Below are 27,530 nucleotides of genomic sequence, written 5' to 3' on the forward strand. Positions count from 1 at the left end.
GAAGCTTATTTCCAAATCCCTACCCCACAGTCCACCAGTGACAGACACTGTGCTGAAGTTAGCCTCCGCACGCTCACCTGCAGAATTGTGACAACATGGCAAGGGCAGATGAAGGCCCCAGGACAGTGCCTGGCATTGAGAGTGCCCTGTCGTGCAGGTGGGCATGGGGCTGTCTAGAATTGAGCTCTTTTTTTTTTTTTTTTGAGTTGGAGTCTTGCTCTGTAGCCCAGGCTGGAGTGCAGCGGCGTGATCTTGGTTCACTGCAACCTCTGCCTCCCAGGTTCATGCGATTCTCCTGCCTCAGCCTCCCGAGTAGCTGGGATTACAGGTGCCCAACACCACACTTAGCTAATTTTTAGATTTTTAGTAGAGACGGGGTTTCATCGTATTGGCCAGGCTGGTCTCAAACTCTTGACCTCAGGTGATCCACCCGCCTTGGCTTCCGAAAGTGCTGGGATTACGGGTGTGAGTCACTGTGCCCAGCCAATATCTATGTTTTTAAAGATTCCCAAAACGGTGGCAAACTTGAGGCTCCTGGACATGGAATGTGAAGAGGCCAAGAAAGCTGCAGGAGAAACCCTAGAGCGGTGGGACAGCTGGGGATCAATGGCTTAGGAATCTGTAAAGAAGGATATTTAGGTTTTTAGAATTTACAAAAGGCCAGGCATGGTGGCGCACACCTGTAATCCCAGCTCTTTGGGAGGCTGAGGCAGGGGGATCCCTTGAGCCAGGAGTTTCAGACCAGCCTGGGCAACATAGGGAGACCCAGTCTCTGTAAAAAATAATTTTTAAAATTTAAAAGAAATTCATATAATCTTGGGCTTCCCAGCAGGTAAACAAAAGAATCCTAATTAATCTCAAATGCAGATCATAAGAATTTGGAGAAACTGTTTGCACTCCATCTATGGAGATCAGTAGCTTTCTAGATTACAAAAATTCTAAATAAAATGTAACTTGGATAAAACTTGATTTTTGCACAGTGATACACCTAAAAGAAGCATAACTCCGACCTCAAAGGCTTTGAAGAGAAATACGGGCAGATCACACAGTGGATCACATGTGATGAACCGTTCTTAAACATCTTTATTCCTCTCTCCTCTCAACATTTGTTCATCACTTGCTGATATTTGTTGAGCACGCAATCCATGCTCTGCTCTGGATGCTGGACCAGCAAACAAGACCCTTTCAGTTCCTGCTCCACTACATTCTAGAGAGGAAAGGCAGACCGGCAGATAGCTAGATCTTGTCGTGTACAGTTAGTTTAGATGAAAGGCAGAGGTATCTCTCCATTGCTCAAAGTATGATCTGAATGACAAAATAATCCAGCCACACAAAGATGTAAGATAGAGCCTTCTAGGCAGAGGCAACAGCTTGTGCAAAGGGCCTGAGGTGGAAATGAAATGAGCCTGGCATGTTTCCAGAGGGAAAGTCAATGTTGCTGGAGTAGGGGTAGCAAGAGGCAGGTGTTGGGAGGTCTGCAGGAGCCAGAAAACAAGAAAAGGCCTGTCGAAGATCTAGTGTAGAATCATTGTGGACCGCACAGACGATGCAGCATTAGGGATCTATGCAGAAAGCACTCACCTCCGGGTAAGCAGACCCAGGTGCGAAGAGAAAGCTTTGCTTGGCTGTGTATCCAGGCAAATGCTGGATGAATACATTCATACACTTGAAGTTAACGATCAAATGTCCAGGGCTGTATCTTTCACTTTTTATTTTTAAAATTTTATTATTTATTTATTTACTTACTTACTTGTTCTGAGACAGGGTCCAGCTCTATTGCTCAGGCTGGAGTACAATGACACAATCACAGCTCACCGAAGCCTTGAACTCCTGGGCTCAAGCGATCCTCCCACCTCAGCCTTCCTAAATGCTGGGATTATGGGCGAGTGCCACCACTCCTGGTCTTTTACTTTTTTTTTTTTTTTTTTTTTGAGACAGATCTCACTTTGTCACTCAGGCAGTAATGCAGTGGCACAATCGCAGATCAGTGCAACGGCCACCTCATGGGCTCAAGAGATTCTCCTGAATCAGCCCCCAAAAGTAGCTGGGACTACAGGCATGCATCACCATGCCCAGCAAATTTTTGTATTTTTTTTTTTTGTAGAGATGGGGTTTTCCCACATTGCCCAGGCTGGTTTCAAACTCCTGAGCTTAGGCAATCCGCTCACCTTGGCCTCCCATAGTGTTAGGATTACAGGCATGAGCCACTGTGCCCGACCAGCCTTTTAGTTTTATGACTGCTTACTTTAACCAAAATTTTTAAATTGTAACTACAAATCTAATTGTATTGAATTTTTTTTTTTTTTTGGAGGCCAGATCTGGGTCATTGCCTAGGCTGGAGTACAATGGCATGATCTTGGCTCACTGCAACCTCCACCTCCCAGGTTCAGGCGATTTTCCTGCCTTAGCCTCCTGAGCAGCTTGGATTACAGGCACATGACACCACGCCTGGCTAATTTTTTTTTTTTTTTTTTTTTTTTTTTTTGAGACAGGCTGGCTGTATTGCTTGTGGAGTGCAGTGGCATGATCTGGGGAGTTCACTGCAAGCTCAAGCACCTCTCGAGTTCGCACGCCATTCTCCTGCCTCAGCCTCCCAAGTAGCTGGGACTACAGGTGCCACCATGCCACTGGCCTAATTTTTGTGTTTTAGTGGAGACGGGGTTTCACCATGTTAGCCAGGATGGTCTTGATCTCCTGACCTTGTGATCCGCCCACCTCAGACTCCCAAAGTGCTGGGACACCAATACAGCCACCATGCCCAACCTGTATTGGATTGCAGGACTCTACTGTTCTTAAATATTTTGGTGCAAATTACAGCATTCACTAATTCCACATGCTTCTCAAAACTGGTAGTAGTTTTTGAGCCAGTTCCATGCAAACGTCCTCATCCTGCACACATACATGCACATCCTCATACACACAAACATAACTGAAAATTCAGCCCCATAAACTTGGCATATAAATTTAGTTCAAGTACAACCAGAGGAAAAAAAAAAAACAGGCCTGATTTTTAGATATTCTGCTTAACCAATCACAGAATTCAGTCAGAGTGGCCTGGCTTGGTGGCTTACGCCTGTAATCCCAGCACTTTGGGAGGCCGAGGCAAGCAGATCATTTGAGCCCAGGAGTTTGAGACCAGCCTGGCCAACATGGTGAAACCCTGTCTCTACTAAAAATATAAAAATTAGCCAGTCATGGTGGTGCATGCCTGTAATTCCAGCTACTCGGGAGGGTGAGACAGGAAAATCGCTTGAACCTGGGAGGCAGGGTTGCCGTGAGCCGAGATCGTGCCACTACACTCCAGCCTGGGTGACAGAGCGACACTCCATCTCAAAAAAAAAAAAGAAAAGAAAAGAAAAGAAAAGAATTCAGCCAGAGTAGCATACAGGTATCAACCAACTACTATACAAACTATACAAATACCTGGCTGTCTGAGAGATGCCAAAAAATAGTATTTTGCCTGATCCATGTGCTCAACAAAGTTAATCTTGTTGGCGACATGAGGCCTCAATACCAGAAACAAGAATGATGCCAGGGAGGCTGGTGCAAGTGCTTTCCAAGGGCCTGGTGCTGCCGAGCCTCTGTGTGCTTGCCAGCGCCAGGACTGCTGTTCTATCCGGGATGTCTGCTGCCAGTTTGTAAAAATCTTCTCTCTCTTTCAAGTCCCACTTCTTGCATGAATCTAAATTTTCCTTGTCCTTAGGTGACCACTTGCTTTCCAAGTTTTTAAAAATATATTTTCTGATATTTACAAAATATAGACTATAACATATATGTTAATAATTAACTAACATACGTTAATAAAAGTATAATAATAATAAATCCTTAAATCCAGCAATCAAACCAATAGCTAGAACATCACTAATAACTTTACCTACCTATGGTACCCCTCCTTCTCCCTATCTACTTGTCCTCTAAGGGCAAGATGGCAACACCTGTTACTATGCCTGTAGTCCCAGATACTCAGGATACTGAGGTGGGAGGATCATTTGAGCCCAGGAGAGCGAGGCTGCAGTGAGCCGAGATCACACCATTGCATCCCAGTTTGGGTGATAGAGTGAGGACTCTGGTTCAAAGAAAAAAAAGTGGGACTGGGTGCAGTGGCTCATGCCTGTAGCCCCAGCACTTTGGGAGGCTGAGGCAGGCGGATCATCTTCTCTGCAAAAAATACAAAAATTAGCTGGGTGTGGTGGCGTGCACCTGTAATCCCAGCTACTTGGGAGGTTGAGGCAGGATAATTGCTTGAATCCAGGAGGTGGAGGTTGCAGTGAGCCAAGATCGTGCCAGCACACTCCAGCCTGGGTGACAGAGCGAGACGCTGTCTCAAAAAACAAAACAAAACAAATTTTAAAGCCTGGGTGTTGTGGCTCCTGCCTATAATCCCAGGACTTTGGGAGGTTGAGGCAGGTGGATTTCTTGAGTCCAGGAGTTTGAGACCAGCCTGGGTAACATAGGGTGACTTTGTCTCTAGAAAAAAATACAAAAAACTTGTCTCAGTTTAGTGGCATGTGCCTGTAGTCCCAGCTAACTCAGGAGGCTGAGGTAGGAGGATCACCTAAGCCCAGGAAGTCGAGGCATGATGGGGCCACTGCACTTTAGCCTGGACAATAGAGCAAGACCTTACCTCAAAACAACCCAAACAAATGAACAAAAAATCTTTGTGCTATCATGTTATTGCTTTTATCATGTTACATAATTTCTTTCCAAATGCTTCTTTATTAAGCATCGTTTAAATACAAAAAAATGCACAGACTTTAAGGATGTAGTTTGATGAGCTTGGAAAAATGTTTACACCTATGGAACCACTACTCCATTGTTATTATCTTGAATGCCAGTACATTTTGGGGACAGCAGCTATATAGTAGTATTCTTGTCTTGCATCCTAATCTTAAAGGGAAACTTCAGATGTTTTAAAATTTGTATTGTTGGCTGGGCGCAGTGGCTTACACCTATAATCTCAGCACTTTGGGAGGCTGAGGCAAGCAGATCACCTGAGGGTCAGGAGTTCGAGACCAGCCTGGCCAACATGGTGAATCCCTGTCTCTACTAAAAATACAAAATTAGCTGGGCGTGGTGGCTCACACCTGTAATCTCAGCTACTGGGGAGGTTGAGACAGGAGAATCTCTTGAATCTGGTAGGCGGAGGTTGCAGTGAGCCAAGATCGCGCTGCTGCACTTCAGCCTGGGCAAAAAGAGTGAAACTCTGTCTCAAAAAATAATTAATTAATTAATTAAAATTTATGTTGTTTGTGTATATTCTCTTTATCAGGTTAAAGTTTTCTTTTAGTCTACTAAACTTTTTTGTGGGTTTTTAAATTAAAATGAGTAGGAAATTTTACAAACACTTTTTCTGCATCCATTGAGATTATTAAATCTGTTGATTTATTGAATTTATTGACTTCTCAATCTATTGCTCCCATGAATGACTGCCTGGAGTTACTTAAATTCGAGATTAAGGGCAGCACAGTCCTCCAGACTACCATGTCAGCCCAAGACTTCTGACATCCTCAGTTCAGGGGTCCCAGGGCCATTCTCAGACCAACCAGCTGCAAATTCTGGGGTCTGAACTCCCTCAGGTTCACTAGAACGATGCATAGAACTCAGGAAAGTGTTGTACTTACTATTACAATTTTATTATAGCTAAAGGATAGAAACAGAACCAGCCCACAGAAGAGATGCAAAGGGAAGAATCTGGAATTGGGAGGTTTTCAAACAGAAAGCTTCTGTGTCCTCAGAAACGCAATCCCCTTTTTGTATCAATGTGGGACAACATGCAAGGCATTGCCAGTGCAGGACACCCATCTAAACTTCGGTGTCCAGCATTTTGATTGAGGCTTCATTATATAGGCATGAGTGATTGAGTTACTGCTCACGTGGTTGATCTCAGTCTTCAACAATGTACACACCCCCTGTCCCTCTCCCTGCCAAGATCTGACTGATTTCAGTGGCCCAAAGCCCTAGTGCTCTCTCTAATCACATGATTGGCCTTTCTGGCATGGTCAGCCTCCATCCTGAATCATTTCATTAGCATGAACTATATGGTGCCGTCCAAAGGGTCCACTGTGAGTCACCTCATTAGCATAAACTAGCAGGTGTGGCCCAAGAAGCCCACATTGAGTAACAAAGACACTCCTACTACTCAGGAAATTTCAAGGGTTTAGAGGTTAACTCCCAGGTGGTGAGATAAAGACCAGACCTAACTTTGAGTATAGTTAATTCTTCATGACATATACAGATTTTATGATATCGAGCCATACTTGCATTCCAGGAATCATATAACATTATCTTTTTAAAACATGGCTAGATCTATTTTGCTAATAGTTAAAAGGTCTTTGCACCTATGTTTGTGAATGAGCCTGGCTTGTGATTTTTCTCTTACTGAACTTGCCTGGTTTTTAAATTAAAATTATACTGAGCTCATAGAATGAGTTGGAGGGTGTTCTCCTTCTTTCTGTGTGCTGGAAGAATTTTTGTTAGATTGGAATATTTGTCTCATGGAAGTTTTGAGGAATTCACCTGTAAAACCCTCAGAGCCTGCGTGTTTTGTTGTGGCAAGATTTTTAATATTATTTCAATTTTTTAAATAATTGTAGGACTATTCAAGCTTTCTATTTCTTCTCAAGTCAGCATGATTATATTTTTCTAGAAATTTGTCTATTTCATTTAATTTTCAAATATATCAGCATAAAACTGCTTATTCCTTTATTTGTAAAATCTCTGCTGTATTTGTAGTTAAAAACCTTCTGCTGAGTTTGTAGTTAAATATTTGTGCCTTTTTTTTTTATTGATCAATATAGCACCAGAGATAGGTCTATTTTATTAGTATTTTCAAAGGGCCAGCATATGGCTTTGTTGATTCTATCTACTGTATGGTATTATTCTCCCTATTAATTACCAGCTCTTTTTTTTTTTATTACCTTCTCCCTTTTCTTTCTTTGGATTTATGTTTTTCCCCCATAACTGTGTTAGTTGAAGTTAACTTATTATTTTTCAGACTGTATTCTTTGCAAATATATGTATCTAAAACTATGCATTTCCCCCTGAGTGCAGCTTTCACTATAATATGCTAGTTCTAAATAATATTTTTAAAATTATTGTTCTGAGTATTTTCAAATTTGTATTATTTGAGCCATGAATTATTTAGAATTCTGTTTTTAAATTTCAATACACAACAACTTCATAATTTATCTTTTTGCTATTGACTTCTACTTAATCACATTTTGTTTAAAGAATGTAATGGATGTGATACTAATTTTTTGAAATTTGTTGAGATGTGCTTTATGACCTCAGATCTGATTAATTTTTGTAACCATTCCATGTGTCCTTAAGAAGAATGGCCCAGGCGCAGTGGCTCATGACTATAATCCCAGGACTTTGGAAGGCTGAAACAGATAGATCACAAGGCCAGGAGATCGTGACCATCCTGGCTAACACAGCAAAACGCCATCTCTACTAAAACTACAAAAATGAGCCGGGCATGGTGGCGGGCGCCTGTAATCCTAGCTACTCGGAAGGCTGAGGCAAGAGAATCACTGGAACCTGGGAGGCAGAGGTTGCAGTGAGCCGAGATTGTGCCACGGCACTCCAGCCTGGGTGACAGAGCAAGACTCCATCTCAAAAAAAAAAAAGAAGAATGGATATTCTCTAATGATTGCTTTTAGGGTTTTACGTATGTTCATTACATCAAAGTTGTTAATAAAATTGTTCAAATATATTTATTATTTTCTTTTCTTTTCTTTTTTCTTTTTCTTTTTTTTTTCTTTTTTTTTTTTTTTTTTTGTTGGTTTTTTTTTTTTTTTTTCCTTCTTTTATTGCAATGGCACGATCTAAGCTCACTGCAACCTCTGCCTCTTAGGTTCAAGTGATTCTCCTGCTTCAGCCTCCTGAGTAGCTGGGATTACAGGTACCTGCCACCACACTTGGCTAATTTTTTTGTATGTTTAGTAGAGATGGAGTTTCACTATATTGGCCAGGCTGGTCTTGAACTCCTGACCTCTGGTGATCTGCCCATGTCAGCCTCCCAAAGTGTTGGGATTACAGGCGTGAGCCACTGTGCCCAGCCTATTTATTGATTCTTTTTTGCTGCTTGACATACCAATTATTGAGAAAAAAGCATTGGTGGATTTGTCAATTTCTATTACTTTTTTTTTTTTTTTTTTTTTAAGACAGAGTCTCACTCTGGCGCCCCGGCTGGAGTGCAGTGGCATGATCTCGGCTCACTGCAGCCTCCCAGTTAGGTGGAAGGTTCCCGGCTGGAACCTTGCAGCGATTCTCCTGCCTCAGCCTCCCAGGTAGCTGGGATTACAGGCATGCACCACAGCGCCTGGCTAATTTTTGTATTTTCAGTAGCGACAGGGTTTCACCATATTGGCCAGGCTGGTCTCAAACTCCTGACCTTAGGTGATTCACCCGCCTCAGCCTCCTAAAGTGCTAGTATTACAGGTGTGAGCCACCGTGCCCGGCCTCTATTACTTTTTTATGTATATGGTGTGAGACAATTTTATTAGGTGCACATACATTTAGAAGTATTGTCTTCTTGGTGACATGAAAATTTCATTTTTATATAGAAACCTTTTCTGTCTTAGAGTCCTAGTGTGTGTGTCATACTGACGTAGTTATGCCAGTTCTCTTTTGTTTAATTTTTTTTGGTGTCTTTTCCCCACCTTTTGCTTTCAGCTTTTCCATGTCCTTTTGCTTTAGATGTCTCCCTAACAGGGTTTATCCAAGGACGGTAATGTCTGCTTTTCAACTCAATGAGTTTGACCCACTTATATTTTGGGGGACGGTGCATATTGTGATATGTAAGTTTCCAACATCTCACTGTGGGGGAGACTGGAAAGTTTGAGTATCAAGATCATGTATCTTTTCCAGTAATCAAAGCACGTGATGTGACAATTCAGATATTTTGGTTGTCTTGACTCTTCTTCAATAGAATTAACAGTTTGGGATCTTGAGAAAATGTTATTTTCTGGTTAAGTATAGGGGTAAAATGAAATCTTTGGTAAATTAGTGAATTCTCATGACTTCTCAAAGTTTTTCTCGGGTAACTCCAAGAGGCAGCATGGTGGAGAGAAAGCACGGGCTCCAGTGCCTCATTCTCTCGCTGCATAATTTGGAGTAAATTCCTTATCTCAGTGACTCTGTATCTTCATCTGGAAATTGAGAATAATCATGCCGGCCTGAGATTTTTTACCATGTGAATGGAAGCACGTGGCACATAGCAAGGACTGAATGAATGCGCCCATGTCCGCTCTCCCTCCTCTTTCTAGGGCTGTGGCCTTGGTGATGTCAAGAACATTTTGCAAATATTACAAGTAAGATAAGGCATTGTGATTATTAGTCGTTAAAATCACTTTGTTTCCTGACTTTTAGGTGATTCATTGCACCCCAAAGAAAGTTTTTTGTTGTGTTCTGGCTGGCAAAAACTTTGCAAAACAACAAATACTTCTTTTTATCAGCCTGTTCTGCGTTGGTGGGATGTCAGTCTATAACCACATCAATTTCAGGTAACAAGTGTGTGAGCTTTCTGAAGCTTTTTGTTTACTTATATGTTTCAGGGTCGTTCAAGTGTGACTTTCCTTATTTGTTTTAGGGTCATTCAAGTGTGACTCGTGTAGTAGCACTGCGTTCTTGAGAATTCGCAGAGATCGAAACACAGATATGAAATAGGGCCAGAAAGAATAAGGCGTTCCCAATGTGTGAGAGTTAAAAAAGCACAAGAAAGCGAAAACATTCAATGTCTGCATCCTATATAGATGAGAAACTTAGCAGTATCCTCTTTTCTGGACTCTTCGGACCAATCATACGCTGATAAAACAGGGTCTTGCTACTTTCCCCTCATTTTTATAATCTTCAAACATTCTGAGAGCCTACAGGAATAGAAGCAAATGGATTTGATGTGACTGGTCATTTGGCCAAAGGTTTTTTACTCTGTGCTCAGCATTTTGTTTTGTTCATGCTCTCTAGCCGTTTGGAATCTAAAAAGGAAAGATTAGATAGAGGAAGTGTGAAAATGCATACACAGGCCGGGCGCGGTGGCTCAAGCCTGTAATCCCAGCACTTTGGGAGGCCGAGGCAGGTGGATCACGAGGTCAGGAGATCGAGACCATCCTGGCTAACACGGCAAAACCCCGTCTCTACTAAAAATACAAAAAACTAGCCGGGCATGGTGGCGGGCACCTGTAGTCCCAGCTACTCGGGAGGCTGAGGCAGGAAAATGGCGTGAACACGGGAGGCGGAGCTTGCAGTGAGCCGAGATTGCGCCACTGCACTCCAGCCTGGGTGACGCAGCAAGACTCCGTCTCAAAAAAAAAAAAAAAAGAAAATGCATACACAATGTGGGAAACCAGGCCACGAACTTGAGTTTTTAAATGCATAGTATGAGGCCGGGCTCGGTGGCTCATGCCTGTAATCCCAACACTTTGGGAGGCCAAGGTGGGTGGATCACCTGAGGTCAGGAGTTTGAGACCAGCCTGTCCAAAATGGTGAAACCCCATCTCTACTAAAAATACAAAAATTAGCTGGGCATAGTGGCAGGTGCCTGTAATCCCAGCTACTCATGAGGCTGAGGCAGCAGAATTGCTTGAACCTGGGAGGCAGAGGTTGCAGTGAGCTGAGATCGCACCATTGCACTCCAGCTTGGGGGACAAGAGCGAGACTTCATCTCAAAAATAAATAAATAAATAAATAAATAAATAAATAAATAAATAAATGCATGGTATGGTTTGGCTGAGTTGGAAACCATGGGATAATCTGGAATGGCTTATTAGAAAGGCTAACGGTGGGGAGGTAGGTATCCAGAACCTTGGACTAGTAATGACTGACCCTTTCTGGCTATGTGATCTTGGGCAAACTGCTTCACTTCTCTGTGCCTCAATGTCCTCCATCATGAAGAGAGAATATAGGGTGCTTTCTTGGCAGGGTAGTTGTAAGGATGAAAGGAGTTGGTGTATATTAAGTACCTGCTTCAGTCTAGGACTTCTCAGCCAGCACGCAGGGCATATGGGCTTCAAATGGATGAAAAAGGTGCTGATCCCAGGGACCTGGCTGTGAGGAGTGTCTCCCCCAAAACATTGCATTTTCTTTCTTTTTTTTTTTTTTTTGAGACAGAGTTTCGCTCTTGTCACCCAGGCTGGAGTGCAGTGGTGCAATCTTGGCTCACTACAACCTCTGTCTCCCAGGTTCAAGCGATTCTCTGCCTCAGCCTCCCAAGTAGCAGGGATTACAGGCGTCTACTACCATGCCCGGCTCATTTTTTGTATTTTTAGTAGAGACAGGGTTTCGCCGTGTGTCCAGGCTGGTCTCAAACTCCTGACCTCAGGTGATCCACCCACCTCAGCCTCCCAAAGTGCTGAGATTACAGGCGTGAGCCATCGCGCCCAGCCAAACACTGCATTTTCTATGAAGGCCATGATATGACAGAGCTTGGAGGGCGCTGCCAGGCCTGATTCTCTGGGCCTGAGGGTGCGGCTATCTCGGTAGTTGAATGTATTGATGTGGCTCAAGACAAAGTCCTTGTTAAGAGTTTGAATTTGGGCTTTTGACTTCAGAGGTTTTTGAGCTTTTACTGGATCTGTTGGCAGCACAAGTATTCAACGCTGTGAACATAGCTAAGACCAAAAGCAACCGAAGTGATTTCTGCCTCTCCTAATATCAACGGTTAAAATACAATTTGAATTAAACGTGTGAAAAATTATTCTGTGTCAACATTTGTACTAGGGGCTAAATTCCTACACACTTTGTCTGTCTCTCAGATAGAGTAAAAAGCTGCCACACTTTGAAACGTGTGATTTTGTGGAGTGGCTGACTTTGTGCTGCTCTGCCTGTCATATGACCAGTGGCTGTAGGGGTTTGGACTGAATGTGCTTGGTGGAATGTGTAAGCAGAATATGGGTCAGCACGGAAGGTGAGGTGGGCACACCAGGGCTCCTGACACTGATCTTTGTACTTTTGTGTATGTTTGACAATTTCCATAATTAAAAGTGTTTTTAAATGTGCTTGGAGAATTAAAAGACTCATATATAAAATAAAGTATGATATCCAATTATGATTAACTCTGTTATTTATATTCTTATGAAAATTTCTGACCAGACACAGTGGCTCACAAATGAAATCCCAGCACTGTAGGAGGCCAAGATGGGAGGACCACTTGAGGCCAAGAGTTCGAGACCAGCCTGGGCAATATAGTGAGACCCTGCCTTGGTCCATTCTCACGCTGCTTATAAAGAGATACCTGAGACTGGGTAATTAATAAAGGAAACGGGTTTAATTGACTCACAGTTCAGCATGGCTGAGAAGGCCTCAGGAAACTTACAATCATGGTGGAAGGGGAAGTAAACATGTCCTTCTTCACATGGCGGCAGCAAGGAGAAGTCCCGAGCAAAAAGGGAAAAGCCCCTTATAAAACCATCAGCTCTCGTGAGAACTCACTCACTATCATGAGAACAGCAGCGTTGGGGTAACCACCCCCATGGTTACATTACCTCCAACTGGTCCCTCCCACAACACTGGGGGATTATGGGAACTAGAATTCAAGATGAGATTTGGGTGGGGACACAGCCAAACCATATCAGACCTCATTTCTATAGAACAAAAATAGGAAATTCACCAGGGGTGGTAGTCCATGCCTGTAGTCCCAGTTGCTCCAGAGGCTGAGGCAGGAGGATTGCTTGAGCACAGGAGGTCAAGGCTGCAGTGAGCTATGATCACTCACTGCACATTAGCCTGAGCAACAGAGCGAGACCCTGTCTCAAAAAAAAAAAAACAGTAAGTCATGAGTTAAGTTTCATGAGTAACTAATTAATAATAATTAAAAATAGCAGCACTGGACATTTACACACTTGTACTTACATAAGATAGGTACACGGCAAATATTATCTCATGGAATTCTCACCACAACCCAATGATATAGGTGCTTTATCACCCCTACTTTATGGACAAGGAGACTGAGGAACAAAGAGTAACCCATCCAAGGCCACAGAACCAATAAGTGACAGACCCAGGATTTAAACCCAGGCCAACCCGCCCCCGTAGTCGATGCTCTTAGACTAGATAGGGTTGTACCACAGTTTAGCTTTGCCCCTAGTATTTGGCCAAAATTTGCTCTATGGCTTTGGCGTTGGGGAGGGAGCCAGGTGCCGGCCTCAGCACTGTTTCTGGCTTCTTTGAACTTGTGTGTGCGATTTGCAGAAGCCACCGTCATAGTCAGCTTAATGTCAGTATCATAAATCAGAATAGAATTAGGATATTGTGTTAATATAGGTATATTCTCTTTCAAAATATAGGTAAGTATTTTAGACACTCCTTGAAGAAAATATCTTCTGTGTGCTCTTATCTTAACATTCTGCCAGTCAGGGCTAGGCATGGTGGCTGATGCCAGCCTGGGCAACATTGTGAGACTCCATCTCTACTAAAACAATTTTTTACAGCCAGACATGGTGGTGTGTGCCCATAGTCCCAGCCACTTGAGAGACTGAGCTGGGAGGATTGCCTGGGCCCAGGAGGTTCAGGCTGCGGTGAGCCATGATCGTGCCACTACACTCCAACCTGGGTGACAAAGTGAGACCTTGTCTCTGAAAAAATAAAACATAAAACATACAAATTCTGTCAGTCAGCTGAAGAATAAATAGTTAATTATAATTGTGAGAAAAAAACGCTGCTGTAACTGGTGATGGTGAGAGATGTTAATTTTACGTGCAAAAGCAATTATTAAAACATTCAAAAGGTAAATAAATAGAGAATATAAAGAGCAAGAATGTATTAGCTAAATAACTTTAAGGACACTGTGCCAACAAATGTTCATAAAAATGTAAATAATTGATAAGGCAGGATAAGAGAAATTAGATTATATCATAATTCCAATTGTGGAATCATTTAAGTGATTTATATTTATAACATTAAACAAAACCTTTGAGAACTATATTGAATTGATAGTTAAATCCATTTAGGTTATCCATCTTTCAAGTAAATGCCCTGTTTGAGAAGTCTTCATGTCTTGTAGGATGAATTAAAAGCAGAATATCAACATTTCACAAAGAGGACCAGCCTCAGTGGCTCACACCTATAATCGCAGCACTTAGGGAGGCTGAGGCGGGGAGATCACTTGAGCTCAGGAATTCGAGACAAGCCTGGGTGACATGGCAAAACTCCATGTCTACAAAAAATAAAAAAAAATTAGCCCGGAGTGATGGCGTGCACCTCTAGGTGGTCCCAGCTATTCAGGAGGTTTGAGGGGAGAAGATCACCTGAGCCAGGGGAGGTCAAGGCTACAGTGAGCTGTGATCGTGCCACTTGCACTCCAGCCTGGCCAATAGGTCAAGACCCTGTTTCAAAACAAATTTTGTTCAAAAAGAGAAAAAAATCCCGAAATTCATGTACAAAACATCAATGGCAAATTATCTTCTATCTAGACATAGTAAAGAATATAAAAAGTGAGAAGAAATGAAGGCTATGTTACAGAAAAGTGAAAAATACTAAAACCATTTTGCTCTTTTGTCATCAATTGAAAGTTAACATTCTTTTTTTTTTCTTTCTTTTTGAGACGGATCTCACTCTGTCACCCAGGCTGGAGTGCAGCGGCACCATCTCAGCTCACTGCAACCTCCGCCTCCTGGATTCAAGTGATTCTCCTGCCTCAGTCTCCCGAGTAGCTGGGATTATAGGCGTGTGCCACCACACCTGGCTAATTTTTGTATTATTTGTATTTTATTTATTTATTTATTTGTTTTAATTTTTTTATTATTATTATTATTATTTGAGACAGAGTCTTGCTCTGTTGCCCAGGCTGGAGTGCAGTGGTGCGATCTCAGCTCACTGCAACCTCCGCCTCCCGGGTTCAAGTGATTCTCCTGCCTTAACCTCCCAAGTAACTGGGATTACAGGCGCCCGGTACCACGCCTGGTTAATTTTTTGTATTTTTAGTAGAGATGGGGTTTCACTATGTTGGCCAGGCTGGTCCTGAATGGTTGATCTCATGATCCACCCACCTCGGCCTTCCAAAGTGCTGGACTTACAGGTGTGAATTACATGCTGGAATTACAAGTCATTACTACTGACCTCAAGTGATCCACTCACCTTGGCCTCCCAAAGTGCTGGGATTACAGGAAGGAGCCACTGAGCCCAACCTGTAAACATTCATTTAATGTTGTAACTGTGCCTATAAGATTGATATGGACTGGTGTGATGTCTCACGCCAGTAATCCCAGCATTTTGGGATGCTGAGGCGGGTGGATCACCTGAGGTCAGGAATTCAAGACCAGCCTGGCCAACATGGTGAAACCCCCTCTCTACTAAAAATACAAAAATTAGCTGGGTGTGGTGGCTCATGCCTGCAATCCCAGCTAATCAGGAGGCTGAGGCAGAAGAATTGCTTGAACCCAGGAGGCGGAGATTGCAGTGAGCTGAGATGGCACCACCACACTCTAGCCTCAGTGACAGAGTAAGACTCTACCTCAAAAAAAAAAAAAAAAAAAATCTTAAAAAGTATAAAATTTGACTGGGCGCGGTGGCTCATGCCTGTAATTCCAGCACTTTGGGAGGCTGAGACAGGCAGACCACAAGGTCAGGAGTTCGAGACCAGCCTGGCCAACATGGTGAAACCTCTTCTTTACTAAAAAATACAAAAATTAGCTGGACGTGGTGGCGCGCACCTACAATCCCAGTTACTAGGGAGGCTGAGGCGGGAGGATCACTTGAATCCAGGAGGCAGAGGCTGCAGTGGGCCAAGATCACACCACTGAACTCCAGCCTGGGCAACAGAGTGAGAGCCTATCTCAAAATAATCATCATAATAATAAATCAATAAAAATAAAAATAAAAAAGTCATCAATATGAGATAGATCTAAGGTCAGAAGGTAAAGAGCATGGGATGAGGATGACCACAAGCCAAGTGACAGTTGGCATAAAAACCAAAAAATCCAAAAATCCCATACTTCGAACTACCTTGGGAAGGTAAATCTTCCTCTGTGTTTTGTATCAATCAAACATTCATGAAATGTTATAACAGTAGCGGCTGCCAATGACATGTAGATACTGCACACAGTGGAGAACTAATTGTAAAAATGAAGGATTTTTCTAGTGAATAGTTAAATGAACCAGAATAGTTTCATCAATAAAAGAGTTGACTAAAAGATGTCATGACTACTTTTTCAGGAATGTGAAGGGTTTTTAATAGAAGGGTTTTTATAAGCAAAACATATATTCTACATGTCTATGGAGGTCTGAAAAAGATTTTTATTTATTTATTTAGAGAAAGGGTCTGGACGGGGCATGGTGGCTCACCCCTATAATCCCAGTACTTTGGGAGACCGAGACAGGAGGATCAACTGAGCCCAGGAGCTCCAGACCAGCCTGGGCAATGTGGCAAGACCCTGTCTCTAAAAAAGAAAAAATAAGATAATAAAATTAAGAGATAGGGTCTCACTCTGTCACCCAGCCTGGAGTGCAGTAGTGTGATCATGGCTTGCTGAATCTTAATCTCTGGGCTCAAGTGATCCTCCCTTCTCAGCCCGACTGAGTAGCTGGGACTACAGGTATGTGCCACCACTCTTGACTAATTTTTAAAATTTTTGTAGAGGTTGTTGGGGGCTCTCCCTATGTTGCCCAGGCTGGTCTTGAACTCCTGGCCTCAAGTGATTCTCCTGCCTCGGCCTCCCAAAGTGCTGCGCTTACAGCCATGAGCCATAGCACCCACCCTAAAAAAAAAGATTTTAAATAAAATCACACTTCTGGCTGGGCACGGTGGCTCACACCTGTAATCCCAGCATTTTGGGAGGCCCAGGTGGGCGGATTATCTGAAGTCAGGAGTTCGAGACCAACCTGGACAACATGGTGAAACCCCATCTCTATTAAAACTACAAAAATTAGTCAGTCATGGTGGCGTGCACCTGTAATCCCAGCTACTAGGGAGGCTGAGGCAGGAGAATTGCTTGAATCTGGGAGGCAGAGGTTGCAGCGAAAGAAAAGAAAAAAAGAAAAAGAAATCACACTGCATAGGGAAGATGTGGGGCCCACATGCATTGATCAATCTAAAGACACGAAGTGAGCTTAGGTTATTTTCCAGGCACTGTGTTAGGCAGTAGGAACCAATGAGGAAGTGGGAGCTACCCCTCGTCAGAGCCCCTGTGCCAGCCATGGGCACCCCACAGGCCTTCGGCACAGCCGTAACAAAATATCAGAGACCTGAAAAATTGTATTGGCTACTTAATAGAAAAACAACAACAACAACAACAACAAACATCGCAGTGCTTCCGGCAAGACGGTGAAGGGGCAAGGCTGGAGTGACTTGGGGGCACCTGTCTCACCGGGACCTCACCATGTTGGCTATTGAGGTCCACCAAGTTGCCTCCACTTTTACAAGAAGTTATCAGCAGACAAAGCCATGATGAACTGGGCATGCTCGTGGAAAATCCACAGCTGTGAAAGCTATTTCCAGAGTTCACACTGTCAAGTTCAAAAATGAACTGGAAAGAACCACAGAATCCACCTTGGATAGGCTGAGGCCAACATTTATAAATCTGATGACTCAAGTTATGCTTGGCCAGAATGTGCTACACCTCGTGGAAGCAGTACACCTGATGGCTTTCCTATACGCATTCCAGGGACCTAAGGGAACTTCAAACGAATCAGAGGTGTTGCGTTTGTTGACTGTCCTCGCTGTGATGTTTTGAGCTACTGTGCTGAACAGGGCAGCATTGACAGATACTGCTCTTTGTTGACAGCTGGTAATGAACTTTGCACTCAGCCTCAGACTTCTTCTGAACATCTAGTTGCCATAGACGAAAAGCTTAAACATATTTTTATTCGACAAAAATCAGATTTTTAAAAAGATTTGCGGCTGGGCGTGGTGGCTGACATCTGTAATCCCAGTATTTTGGGAGGCTGAGGTAGGAGGATCACTTGAAGTCAGGAGTTCAAGACCAGCCTGGCCAACATGGTAAAATGCCATTTCTACTAAAAATACAAAAATTAGCTGGGCATGGTTGTGTGTGCCTGTGGTCCCAGCTACTTGGGAGGCTGAGGCAGGAGAATCACTTGAGCCTGGGAAGTGGAGGTTGTAGTGAGCTGAGACGGTGCCACTGCACTCCAGCCTGGGTGACAGAGTGAGACCCTGTTTCGAAAAAATAAATAAATAAATATCTGAAAAATAAAGTTAATGTTGACTGTCTATGATACGCAACATGATGTCACTGTTGTTAGTTTATATTTTATAACTCAGAAATCTCACCGCACTAGAAAGCTGTTTGCAGTGATGTGTTTCCCTCCTTGCCCACATTCCCAAGTTTGCACAGTGATTGATGGGAAAGGCGAAGGTGATCATAAATCACAGTTTGAAGCCCCCTCTAGGACCAAGACGCTTTTCCTTCCCCTGGATCCGTGAGTTGCCAGTAGATGTCCTGATTTCGAAAGGGACCAGAGAAGAGCTTGTGAATTAACGAGAAAAAATGCAATGCACCTGGACAAACAGCCCCACACAGATGGCCTAGAGAAGGGTCGGCCATGTTACGTTCCTATAGAGAGGCGAAACCATTGTTCAGAAAGCTCAGATGAACTGTTTACCATCTCCCCTGAGAACCAGACAAGAGGAAACTGGTTAAAATTGCAACAGGAAGTTTACATTATAGTTTTTTTAAAGTCTGCTCCCAGTGAGTGGTCCTGGATAGTATTATTGTGGTTCTGGGAGGATATAAATGCTTTGGTACCTATCCCCTGATGATACGAGACTCTAGCACATACATCTTGTGTGGGCTGGAAGAGTGCTTTGAAGTTCAAAACTTCAAACAGATGGAAGAGAGAGATCCAAACCTCTATGAAACCCATTTAGGAACCTGCATCTCAGATGGAAACTTGAACGACAACAGGTATCTGAACATTTGCCTAAGCAAACTTGGCCATAGCATTCTGCCCCTGCTAGACGCTGCTTCTCCAAAAGGCGACTCTGGTGCGTGTTGGGTGTTACATCATTCTCTCCTTTACGGACTTAAATGATGAAATAGCAAGAGAGGGAATTAAATATATGGGATTGGGGGTTGTGAGACATTTAGCAACGATGACGTTACTCAAGATGACATAAGGAGGCTTATTCACCCAGCCCTTCCTTGTTTGAACAGTGACTCGGACATGAGACTTGTTTTTAAAGCAACTAGAAATAGAATCTATCGCTGTTTGCTATGATATCAAAAATGCGTGTCTTGGGCTGGGAACTAGGAATACAATGAGGGTGTATGCTTTAAACCAAGCTGGGGTTTTGGAACATTTGCAGAAATAAATGTATATTCCAAAAGCAATGTCATCCTTTTTAGAACCTTTTCTTTGGGAAACATTAAAATATAGGAGCCACCCAGAATGAGCCTTGAGTTCCCCGGGTTCAGAGACCCTCCTGGGTGATCATAAAGGCTGTTGCCTCCACCCTCAGGGCACGCCCAAGGAGGAACCCTAAACAGCCTAGGGTCCCAATCCCGTCCTTTCCTTCCCATCTAATGTCAACGTAAGGTAAGCATGAGAATTTCTTTTGGTATAACTGAATTACTCAGAAATCAGGAAAAACCAATGAATCGATTAGGTATCAACTAACTCCTGCTGCTACCTATCTGCATGCAACCATGCGCAAGGCACCATGGGGGATCAAGAGGGACCCAGGACAGGATTCGTGCCTGCCTCCAAGGACTTTGATACAGCTGGAAGAGAAGAAAAGGACTTGTGAGCCAGGCTCAGTGGCTCTGCCTGTAATCCCAGCACTTTGGTAGGGTGAGGCGGGCAGATCACTAGAGGTCAGGAGTTCGGGACCAGCCTGGCCAATATGGTGAAACCCCATCTCTACTAAAAATACAAAAATCAAGGCTGGGCGTGGTGGCTCACACCTGTAATCCCAGCACTTTGGGAGGCCAAGGCGGGTGGAGCATCAGAGGTTGAAAATTCAAGACCAGCCTGGCCAACGTGGTGAAATCCGTCTCTACTAAAAATACAAAAATTAGCTGGGTATGGAGGCGCACACCTATAATCCCAGCTATTCGGGAGACTGAGGCAGGAGAATCACTTGAACCCGAGAGACGGAGGTTGCAGTGAGTTGAGATCTCACCACTGCACTCCAGAGCGAGACTCTGTCTCAAAAACTAACTAAATAAATAAACAAATAAATGGACTTGTGAGAAAAAATCAGAAAAGAGAGAGCGATGAATGGGAATATATTCTTAAGTAGCAGGAGAGCAGCATGTAACATGAAAATGAGACTGGCTGTAAATGTCTGCAAATCTAAGGACCGTGGATGGGGGTTCACATTGCCCCCACAGGAGGCCACTGCAGGAATCCTCGTTTCTAGAGGTTTCTGGGAGCCTGCAGGAATGGTGAGGGACCTGGGCAAAATAGGGTTGGCTGGGAAGAAAGAGGAAGGGTAAGTTTGGGTCACTGAACCCACTGATAATGGTGGGGTATGAAGGATGTGCCCTCTGCCAAATAATTCTAAATATAGGTTTGGCATGGCCAACCTGGAGGTGTGGATTTAGGAGTCACCATTCTGGCAGTGAAAAGTTACCATCAGGAGAATGGATGAGGACACTCAAATGAGAGCCTAAGAAGGACCCAGACATTCCTGCTCCCTCCTTCCCTGCCTCCCTCTTCTCCCTCTCCCTCAGCCTAAACTCAGTCATCCAACAGAGATTTCATTGAGTATCTACTATATGCCAGGCATGGTGCTAGACAAAAATGAAGGAGACGGGGTGCGGTGGTTCATGCTTGTAATCCCAGCACTTTTGGGAGGCCAGGACCAGAGGATCACTTGAGCAAAAGAGTTCAAGACCAGCCTGGGCAACATAGGAAGACTTGGTCTCTACAAATAATAAAGAAATTAGCCAAGCATAGTGGTGCACACCTGGCATCTCAACTACTCTGGAGGCTGAGGTGGGAGGATCGCTTGGGTCTGGGAGGTCAAGGCTGCAGCGAGCCATGACCCGCCACAGCACTCCAACCTGGGCGATAGAGCAAGATCCTGTCTCAAAAAAAAAAAAAAAAAAGAAGGAGGAGGAGGAGGAATAACATGAAGATGAGAGAGAGGAAGAAGGAGGAGGAGGAGGAGTAACATGAAGATGAGAGAGAGGAAGAAGAAAGGAAGGAGAAGGAGAGCAGGAGGGGGAGGAGGGAGTTCTTTCACTCTTTCTTTGTTTTTGTTTTTGTTTTTGAGACAAGGTCTGGCTCCTTCCCCCAGGCTGGAGTGCTGTGGCAGATTACAGCTCACTGCAAACTCTGCCTCCTGGGCTAAAGCAATCCTCCCACCTCAGCCTCCCAAGTAGCTGAGACTACAGGTGCACACCACCACGCCCGCCTGGGATTATAGGCATGAGCGACTGCATCTGGCCATTCTCTTTTTCTTTCTCTTTTCATATCTTTTCTGTATCATTTGAGAGGGATTCCAAGGCTCTGTGGCCCTCGAGACTTCGGTGCATATTTCCTAAGAATTAAGATATTCTCAGCCGATGATTTCTTGCTCCCTAAAGAAAGAAAATATTTTTTATTAAAAAAAAAATATGTGTGTGTGTGTGTGTGTGTGTGTGTGTGTGTGTATTCTCAGCTGGGTGTTGTGGCTCATGCTTGTAATTCCCAATACTAAGGCAGGAGAATTGCTTGAGGCCAGGAGTTCAAGACCAGGCTGGGCAACATAGCGAGACCCCATCTCTACAAAAACACAGAAAAATGAGCTGGGCGTGGCAGCACCTGCCTGTGGTCCCAGGACTCGGGAGGCTGAAGTGCGAGAACCTCAACAAAAGGAGGGAAAAATTTAGAAAAAAAAAAAAAAAAAAAAAAAAAGATATTCTCTTATACAAGCAGTATAATGATCAAAATCAGGAAATTCAACATAAAGAGAATGCCCTTATCCAGCCCACAATCCACACTTGAATTTCATCACCCATCCCTGCAGCTTTCCTGGCGGGCCTGGGCCCTGATCCAGGATGGCCGAGTGCTGAGTCATGCACACCTCTTCACCCGAAGCTCCTCTGCCCGCACCTTGTACAGGTGCCTTCCTCTCTCTCAGGTCCGAGTCTAACCACAGCTCCCCACCTGCTTGTCCCCACGGGGGCGGAGATGCGGTCTCCCAGTGCCTGGCTCTGTGACTTCAAAGCAAGTGTCCACATCCTGGTGTCTCCTGTCCTCTCCATGAAAAGTGATCCCAGGGTCAGGGTGTGCCTTGTTGCCACTGCAGGGACTGGGCATCCAGACTGGGATCACAGGGGCACACTGGGATCAGCACCGGCCTCTCCGCTCACAAGCTGCATGACCTTGAGCAGCTTCGCCCGTCTGTGCAGCTGTAAAACGAGGATGGTGGCTGAACCCGATCTGGAGTTTTCTGAGGCAAACGGGTCTGTTATGAGAATCCAATGAGTCCTTATATGTAAAGCGCTCAGGACAGTGCCGGGCACATAGAAAGTGCTCAGTAGGCTGGGCACGGTGGCTCACGCCTGTAATCCCAGCACTTTGGGAGGCCAAGGAGGGCGGATCACTTGAGGTCAGGAGTTTGAGAACAGCCTGGCCAACATGGCAAAACCCTGTCTCTACAAAAAATATAAATATTAGCCAGGCATGGTGGCATGCACCTGTAGTCCCAGCTACTTGGGAGGGTGAGGCAGGAGAATCGCTTGAACTCAGGAGGCAGAGGTTGCAGTGAGCCGAGATTACCACTGCACTCCAGCCTGGGCGACAAGAGTGAGACTCCATCTCAAAAAAAAAGGAAGTGCTCAGGGCCCTCTCCCCCACTTTCCTCCTCCCCTTCTCCTCCTTCCCTTCTCCTCATTCTTCCTCTTCCTTCTCCTTCATCTTCATCATCACCATCTAGCATAGTGCCTGGCACACAGTAGATACTCAAGGAAATCCCAGCAATCTCTCCAGCAGTGGGAGGGCACAGAAACAGGTGTGGGGAAGACGGGCAGAGCATTTAGAGCTAGGGCCATCATCTTCCCAAGCTCTGCCATTCTGCACACCACGAACAATTGTAAGAGTCAAGTAATAGGGAGTTTGTGGACACCAAGAAGGGAAGAATGCGTTTTCAACCGCAGGAGGTGGAAACAGCTCAACTTGATCTCATGTGTGTAACGGTGTTGGAGTGCGGGCGGTGCCACAACTGGTGTGGCCACACTCTGCCTGCCTGCAAGTGTCCATGTCACGGAGGGAAAGGAGAGACCTTCGGGATTGATCCATGGGTTATCAGGGAAAGTTCCTCACCATCACAATCATCATTACAGCTCCCATGGATTGAACACTTCTCTGCACAAGGCTCAGTGCTGCACACTTTGCATGATGATTTCTGGGTTCTTATTGTGGGATGTTCCCCCTTTGCAGGTGTAGAATCTCAGGCTCAGAGAGGCTGAGGCCACACAGGTCATCAGTGGTCCAGCTGAGATTAAGCAAAGGGTCTGGCCGGGCGCGGTGGCTCACGCCTATAATCTCAGTACTTTGGGAGGCTGAGGTGGGTAGATCACCTGAGGTCAGGAGTTTGAGGCCAGCCTGACCAACATGGTGAAACTCTGTCTCTACTAAAAATACAAAATTAGCTGGGGGTGGGTGGTGCATGCCTGAAATCCCAGCTACTTGGGAGGCTGAGGCAGGAGAATCAATTGAACCCAGGAGGTGGAGGTTGCAGTGAGCCGAGATCGTGCCATCACATTCCAGCCTGGGCAACAAGAGCGAAACTTGGTCTCAGAAAAAAAAAAAAAAAAAAAAAAAGCAAAGGGTCCGAGAAGGTGGAGGGCAGAGCCTGTAGGAGAGGAAGTGATCTTGGCCTTCCCCAGACTGGAAGTAAAAAAAAGACGATGGAGAAGCAGCACTATGTTGAGCTGAATGGAGCAGGCTCAGGGCCCGTGCTGTCTGAGGGCTCCGTTGCTGGGTCCTGCGCGTAGTTTTCTGAGGAGGACAGTGGACAGCGGCCTCGGAAGCCACGCAGAAGACCAACCATAATAGGAGCTGGGGGATTTTGCTAGGTGGAAAATGGAAGGTAAATGAAAGGATTGGCCGACACCAGCAGCTTGAGTCTATGATGGTGGGAGGACCGGACCCTGTGTCTCCCAGGAGCCTTCTGTGACTTGGGAATGGAGAGGGTATCTGGAGGCGCCCCTGGAACGAGCTTGGTGAACATGCAGCTGGGACAGGTCGGAAAGGGCTCTGCGGTGGAGAGAGGGTCGGGTGCTCAGGACGGCCCTCCACACGGTGAGTCAGCATCCCTTGTTGATTCAGGAAGGAGTTCAGGCCCTCAGTAAACTAAAAGCGGTGGCGAGTCAGGGAAGGAGGGCCAAGGTCAGAACCTTTGGATGTGTGTGTGCGGAGAGTGGGGAGGAGAAAGGGCCCTGGAGCAAAGGGGCCAGAGGAGCGGGAAGGTGAGCCCGACCCTGCTGCGCCCAGAGGCCCCGGGAGGTAAGGGTTTGCAGAGTCAGAAAGCAGGAGTTCCTGGGGGACCCGACAGGCCCTCGTGGTGATCAAGAGCCTGTGGGGGACTCCAGTTTTTTCAGTTACCTGAGGTCAAGGAATGAAGGACAGGGAGGAGGACTTCCCATAGGCACTACCTAACATTTAAAATGCAAGAAACACAAAATGTGTCTCAATCAAATCAGTTATTTCTTTCTGAGCTGTGAAGATCTGAGGCTGCCCTGCCTCAGCCCAGTATTAGAGGACGGAGTGTCCGGGGTGATGGGCCAGGCTGTGCCCCGGGGTCAGGAGTGCTGACTTCATGGGATGTCCCTTGATCCTGTGGAACTGGCCTGCCTGGAAGTTATGCTCAGGGTAAACTTTTTTTTTTTTTTCTGAGTCGGGGTCTCGCTATGTTGCTCCAAATGGAGTGCTGTGGCACCACCCCTGCTCACTGCAACCTCCACCTCCCAGACTTGAGTGATCCTCTCATCTTAGCCTCCTGAGTAGCTTGGACCACAGGCACGCACCACCTGACCCGGCTCATTTTTTGCATCTTTAGTAGAGACGGGAGTTTTGCCATGTTACCCAGGCTGGTCTTGAACTCCTGAGTTCAAACAATCCTCCTACCTCAGTCTCCTAAAGTGTCGAGACTACAGGCGTGAGCCACCATGCCCGGACCAGGGTGATCTTGATTGTCACCGGAACCCAAAGGTGGAATAATAGCATGGACTTCCCAGTGTCTTGACAGTCTTCGCTAATTTGAATGGAACGCAGTTACTGGATGAGGGTACAGAGAATCCCTGAGCAGAACCCTGGGTGTTTTGTTTCTTTGCTGTGGCCCTGCCCTGCCCCGGCCTCTGAGAAACGCGGAGCCTTTCCTTTCCCCATCCCTCCCTCTCCCTCGGGGTGATTTCAAAAGGTCTCAGCTTCTTATAAATACTCCTTGGGGTCAGGGAGGTAAGAAGCTTTTTTATTTTAGGCCTCTGGTGGAAGATTAATGGGACTGTCCCCTGGCGAGGTGGCAGAGGGCAGGTCTGGCTGAGAGCTTGTGTGCAGGGGTTTGGGGAGCGGACGCTGGGAATGGAATGAAGGCCCCACTGCACACAGCAGCCTTGCTGGGAAGGGTGGGGGCTGCAGATACCTGTAAGGCTGCTCGACTTTGAGGGGGACATCTGGGTCTTCTGGGGTCAGGTCCTTGGAGAACTCTGGAAATGCTCTGGGATTCCCCAGGGCCCACGACGACACGGTGCTCAGCCGAGAAGCCAGGGAAATGGAGGCGGCCGCCGTGCCCTAGAAACGAGGCCCCTTCCTCTGTTCCAGTCTCTTGGATGAAGAGTTGGAGGGACAAAGCTACCTTATAGTGGCTGACATTGCCACCCACCTTGTTCTGCAGGACACCAAAGCCAGATGACCTTTGATTTAGAAACATCATGCGACAATTCTTGCACCTGAGTGCCATGGGACCCATTCACTCCTTCCTGGCCCCAAGCAGCTGACGCAGGAGGCCTAAGTTTTAATTGATATAGACTTGAAATATTCAGAGAGCTAAGCTATCAAATGCACCTTGTTCTCTGCATTTTTCTTATAACAAGAACATGCCCCAGTGTCAAATAACCATGCCGGGGATGGCAGGAAAGGGACTCACAGGTTGTGATTTTACATGTGACGTCAGAAAGGCTCTGTAAACAGGAGGTGGGACGTGCGCCTGGCCAGCACCCCCCACTCCCATGCGCAGTGATTCAGGCTGGATGGCACGTAGTGAGCCAGGCGAGGTCACCACTCCACAACCCTTGTGACTGTCACCTTTGCATAAGCAGAGTGACTTTTCCCCCAATCTCATACCAGTCTGGCAGCACATATGAAAAGAACGGTGAGAGAAGCTGCTTTATGCATTTCTAAAGGAAGCGGAGAAGTAAGAGCTTGGTATTTTTCAAATGGAACTCAAAGGTCTTTGCAGCCTGGGCTCGACTCTGGGCTGAGAGTTGTCGGAGGCGCTGCTGCAGGGGTGGCTGTCGTTCCTCAACCCGATTCTATCATTATTATTTACATTCTATGTCTTCTCTTTCAAGATTATTTTTTTGACATTTGCCTTCTGGCAGAGCTGGAACCGATGAGTGGGAGGTGGATTTTGGCGGAACACAGGAGGAATTCTCTTAGTCAGAGCCATCCAAAAATGGAAAGACCTGACTCAGAAGACAGCGTGTCCTCTGCCTGCATAAGGACCTGGTGAGGTCCTGTCAAGGGTGCTCTGCCCCGTGCTTTGACAGATGTGTGCGGAGATGAAAGATAAATAGCCATTCTTGAGCGTGTTGTCTGTGCCAGACAGTTTTAGGTACTTTTACGTGAACTAACACATTTAACCTCCAAACAACCCTATGAGACAGGAACTATTATCGCTTATTATTACCCTCATCTTACAGATGAGGAAACTGAGGCACAAAGAAGTTTAGTAACCCGCCCAGGTCACAGGGCTGGTATTCTAAAGAGGCAGGACTCAGCCCCAGGCAGCCTGGTGGCCCTGCTCCTACCTTGACCACCGGTGAAGTCGATCCTCTCATCATCAGGAATCAGGGGCCACATGACCGGGCACAGTGACCAGCTGTTCTGTGCTAGAAGGAGTTTAGAAGGCAGCTGACTCAGCCCGAAATGTGGGGTTAGAAGTCCAGAGGGCTTTTAGACTCTAGTCACGGGAACATCAGTCAACTGACTGATGTGCGACGACTATCAGAGAGGTTCAGGACTGCGCTTCGGTTGAGCTCAGCGACTCTTTGTTCTTTGTTTTTGTTTTGTTTTTTTGAGACAGGGTCTCACTCTGTTGCCCCGGCTACAGTGTAGTGGTGCAGTCTCAGTTCACTACAAGCTCCGCTTCCCAGATTCAAGCCATTCTCCTGTCTCGGTCTCCTGCGTAGCTGGGATTATAGGTGTGCACTACAACACTTGGCTAATTTTTGCATTTTTAGTAGAGACGGGGTTTCGCCATATTGACCAGGCTGGTCTCGAACTTCTGACCTCAGGTGATCCGCCCACTTTGGCCTCCCAAAGTGCTGGGATTACAGGCATGACTTGCCTCGCCTGGCCTCAGTGACTCTTTGAACCAGCGTCTCAATCAGGAAACCCAGGTACCACTTGACTCCAGGACCTGCTCT

At 45.5% G+C, this 27,530-nt stretch overlaps 1 long non-coding RNA gene across 2 annotated transcripts; it reads right to left on the bottom strand.

Annotated features, from left to right (window-relative positions):
• Nucleotides 1-12,707: 12,707 nt before the first annotated feature.
• On the bottom strand, nucleotides 12,708-27,210 carry LOC110742806. Of its 2 annotated transcripts, XR_002520910.2 has the most exons (4): nucleotides 25,526-27,210; nucleotides 22,048-22,292; nucleotides 18,224-18,392; nucleotides 12,708-12,743 (listed from the first exon to the last, which is right to left on the bottom strand). It is a non-coding gene; the product is annotated as an uncharacterized LOC110742806 (long non-coding RNA). The 2 variants fall into 2 exon arrangements; XR_002520909.2 differs by lacking the exon at nucleotides 12,708-12,743 and having other exon boundaries at nucleotides 18,056-18,392.
• Nucleotides 27,211-27,530: the final 320 nt, after the last annotated feature.

This window comes from Papio anubis, chromosome 1 (genome assembly GCF_008728515.1).
Source record: "Papio anubis isolate 15944 chromosome 1, Panubis1.0, whole genome shotgun sequence".
Classification (NCBI taxonomy): Eukaryota; Metazoa; Chordata; class Mammalia; order Primates; family Cercopithecidae; genus Papio; species Papio anubis.